The sequence below is a fragment of the Pteropus alecto genome, unplaced genomic scaffold (assembly GCF_000325575.1).
Source record: "Pteropus alecto unplaced genomic scaffold, ASM32557v1 scaffold98, whole genome shotgun sequence".
NCBI classification, from domain to species: Eukaryota; Metazoa; Chordata; class Mammalia; order Chiroptera; family Pteropodidae; genus Pteropus; species Pteropus alecto.
In genome coordinates, this window is record NW_006443570.1 from 4,924,540 (window position 1) to 4,929,202 (window position 4,663).

Sequence of the window (4,663 nt, forward strand, 5' to 3'; positions counted from 1 at the left end):
TGCTCTTTACTCTGTGTCACTAGGCCAGAAAGATGAGGGTCATCTTTGACTCCTCAACCTCATGTTCTGGAGTCTAACTCCTCTCCATTCCACCCCTTAAGTGTCCTTCAAGGCCATTGCCTCCTCTCCTCTCAATGGTTTCTGCTCTAATTCAGGCCACCAATCACCTCCCAACCTCCCATTGTACCCATCCTCTCAAATCCACCCTCCACACTGCGATCAGAGTGATGTTTCCAGTGATTGTTCGAAAGTGCAAATCTGCCCCCAGTTTAAAACTTGATATATATATAAAAAACCTTAATCACAGGATGAAACCCAAACCTTAACTAGATCCACAAAGCCCTAGATCTACTCCCACCCACCTCTCTGGTTCTCTGTCTCACCGCCCCCCCCTCTACTACACTCACTTCTTTCAGCTTCTCCAAAGCACTAAACTCTTTACGGTTTCGGGGTCTTAGCATGTGCTATTCCCTTAACCTGGAAGGCCCTTCCCCCAGCTCTACGACTGGCCAAAGTCTCCTTATTTTTTAGATACCAGCTGAAAAGTCACATCTTGCAGGGTTTTCCAGGTAAATCGGGACTCTTCCTTAGTTTCTCTGGCTCAAAACTTGATGTTCTCGCTTCATATCACTTGCAAACATCTCAGAGCTTGCGTTTTCTTGTGCTTAGCTATCTAATCTCTGTCTCTCTCGTAGCCCAAATTCTCCATGCAAATAAGGACTGCAGCCTCCTCTGTTCACAGCGGTACCCCCACACCCAGCCCCGGACCTGATATAAAAGTAGACACATGATAACTTTTATGGAACAAATGATTCTTTCATCTCGTCCTCATCAGAACCCCATTCCCAGGCTTACTTTCATCTCTGGCCTTTGCATGAGTCGCTTCCTCTGCCTAGAAGTTTCTTTCCTTCCACCCTCTCACCCCCCACCTGGAATCATGCACATATTACAAGACTAATTTCTCTGGAACTTGTCCCTGGCCCCTTCATTTGAATTAGGATTTCCCTCTGGACTCTGTTAGTCCCCTCTATGTTAACATTTTGGTGTCACTCTACGGTCACTTTCATTGCAAATTGCCAGGTAAACATGAATGATTAACGACAATGAACTTCTCTCACCTCTCTGCTCCAGTGGGCTCAAGGACATCCACTCTCTGCCTTTCAAACCATCAGGAACCCCATTTTTCATTCATTCGCTAAGCACTGATCAGGTGCCTACTGTGCAATTTTCTTTCTTGGAGGGGCAAGGAGTGGGGAAGGGAAACGGACAGGATTCTTCTAAGGGTGAGGCCGAAGGAGGTGAAAGCATCGGAAGTGCTAAGCAAATGCCCAGCCAACCCACACCCAGGGTGCAAGTGGGCGCAGAGGAAGCAGGGAGCTGAGGGGTGGGACTAGTGCATTCAGTTCTGCCCCTTTCATGGAGCATCTGCTGTGTGCAGGGCATGGCAGGGAGGAGGGTTGGGGGACACAGAGAGGTGGGCCTGAATGGCAAGACATGCCTGGGGGTATGCTCCAGCACCACTGCCTTCCTACCCTGGGCACAGCTACAGGGACCGAAGTTGGGTACACTTGCTGTAGGAATCTTAGTCTCTGTTCTGTCTCTACTTTTTGAGGCCACTCTGCTCTTTTGAGTTGCGGCTCATTCTCTCTATCCTGACACTTCCCGCACACCAGAGTTTATCAAAGTGAAGTCCAGAGGCCACCTCCGTCAGCATTACCTGGGAAGGAGGCAGGGGCTTATAAAAATACATGGTCCTGAGCTCCCACTTATCAACTAAGACTCCCCAGGGTAGGACTCTAGAATCTGTGTGTACGATAATCCCCTGTTTGGTGTACTCAGGTAGGAGAGCCTCACCGCTCCTGCTGCTTCCAGGATCAGCCCATCTGCCCTCCTTTTCCCTGGCTGCTTGTTCCTGTCTGGGGTCTTTTGGGGGCTGTTCTTTCTCTGCCCATCCCTTAAACGTCAGGGTGGCCAGAGCTCCCCCATCCACTAACCATCCACACCTCCAGCACCCCAGGCTAAATTTTCTTCTGCCCTGGGGTGACTAACAGCATCCAGAAGTGACATGACTAAAACTGACCCTATCACTCTCTCCCCAGAACCCACCTTTCTCCCTCGCCTGTGATGCCCACCTCAGTGAGCATCGCTCCTACTGCCCCAGCCAGAAACTTTGGTGTCATATTGACTTCCTTTCTCCCTTTCTCTCTCATCTCAGCAGCAACCAGATCCTGATTATTTTGCCTCCTAAAGATGTGTGTAGTCTCCCTCTCTCTCTTTCTCACCCCGGATTATTGCATTTTTCTCCTTACTGATTCCCTCTCTCTCGTCTCTTCTCTTTCTGGCGAATTCTCCAAAAGCTTTCTAAAATGCAAATCTGACTATAATCACCAGCCCCTTTAAAACCTTTCAATGGATCCTCATAAACGGAGGTCCTAAACCCTTTTGCCTAATATATAAGACCCTCCATCAGCTGGTCCCAGCCTTCTGCTCTGGCTTCCTCTCCTCTCTTGCTCCAGTAACAGCAAACTGCTTCTGCTTCTAGCCTCCAGACCTCTGACCAGTCAGTACCCCCTGCCAGAAATAGCCCTTGCCTGGCTGACTCCTCCTCACAACTGCGGCATCACCGCCTCCGGGACGCCATTCCTGACCCTCCCTGCTCCTGTTCCCGCCATCCCTGGTGCATCCATAATGCCTGGTACAGGAATCTGTTATTCCAATCACCACACTGAGTTAGAATCATTGATTTCCATGTCTCAGTTCCACACTAGCCAGCGAGATCCTTGAGGGCAGGGACGGTGTCCCATTCATCTCTGTATCCCAGCCCCTGGCCTGGTGCCTGACACTAAAGACAGGCTCGGTTAGTGGTTGATGGATGAATGCAGAGGGGAAACTTAAAGGAAATGAGAGCCAGGAATGGCCAAAAGGGCAGTGAGGGCAAGCCCGGCAGGAGGCGCAGCCAGAGCAAATGTGTGGGAAGTAGAAAGGCGAGAACTCCCCTTTCTTGCACTCCCACGACTGCCCGCCAGCCATTGTGCCTGTGCTTGGTTTGCACATTTTGTCTCATTTAGTTCTTGCAACAACAGGTCAGGAAACTGGCGTCAGAGAACCAAGCAACCTGCCCAAGGTCACACAGCTGGGCCTGGAGTGGAATCCAGGGCTGTCTCATCTACAAAGCTGTGTTCTTTCTGCTGGGCCACACAGGTCTCCTGGGGCCAGCACCTTCTGGAGATGGACAAGAAGTGGGTCCAGCTATGACTCTGCCTCCCTGAGTGCTGGAAACAGCTGCCCACGCTCAGGCAGACAGCTTCTTCCTCTCAGCCGGACCGGAGGCTCCGAGGCCAGACAAGGATTTATCTGTTCCTTCCTCCCTTGGCTTTTGGGGTCTTTGGCTGGACATGCACGTCCCCCACCACCACCAGGGAAAGGGGCTGCTGTACCTGGTACTACCCAGGGTGCCCGCGGAATGCCAGGGTCTCTGTAACGTTGTCTGGGTTCTGCAGAAGCTATCTTCCTCATTGCACTTGGCCCAGGCTGGTATTAAGATTCATCTGCATTCTCTGCGCACTCGCCTGGCAGATGGTGGGGGAGGAGGCTGGGTGCCTGCTGGGGGCTGCAGCCAGAGACCAAGCTGGGTCTCAAGGGCCACAGAGCAGAATGCCCACCCATTGGGCCCCATAGGCCCAGCCCAGGCTGGGGCTAATCCAAATTCTGGGGTACTTCCTCACCCTCACAGCCTCTGAAGGGCACAAGGACCTGACCTTTGCTTTTTCTAAGGATTTAAGAGGCCCTAAATTCCAGAAAGGAAATGTGGAGGTTATTGGAAGAGGGGGTCCCACCTTTGGGAATCTCTTATCAGGCTCCTGTTCTTCCTCTTTGTCCTAAAAGTTTGCAAAGACCAGAGATAACCAGGGGCCCCGGTTGGAATAGGAGCCCTGGTGACTCTCTGGGTCACAGGGCAGGAAAAGAGTGAAGAATGGAGGACAGCTTTCACCGAGGCCTAGCCCACCTAACTCCCCAGTTTCCCAGAAGGCTTACCCCTGACCCCAGCCCCAGAATCTAGCCTGGCCCCAGCGTCCTTTTCAGCCCAGGGCTTTAGCCAAAAGTTTCCCAACATCGTCACTGGACTGAGATGAGAGGTGGGGGGGAGACAGTTATCCCAGCCTAAATAGAAGAGGAAAAGAACTGACATTTAACAAAAGGTGCACAGGCTAGATATCCAGAAGAACTTCCCTCAGCACAGAAGCAAGTTTTGCGGACAGAAAGTGGAGTTTCCACTATGGGGAGGAATAAGGAAGCAATAAGGAAGACGTTCTTTTTTGGCAGCTGGAATGGGTTTGGGAAAAAAATGATCTTTCTAATTTCCGGGTCTCCTGGGGTTGAGGGTAGGGCAGCAGATGCCGAGGGCAGCTGACACCTTGCCAGAGGAGCGGATCAGGTAGGACAGGGCCACTGTCCTCTCCCTTCCTCGCCAAGAGTTACTTAGCCCCTGAGTTCTGCCCTCTTTGTCCTGGGTCCCCGGGCTGCGGGCCGGCAAAGGAGGAGTTAACACGGGAGGTACTGGTTGGGCTCACCGTACCTGCCACCGCCGCCGCCGCCGCCGCCTGTGGGAGGGACGAGGAAGCCGGAGCCGCCAGGGCGCCAGGAGCGCTCCAGTCTGGCGGGT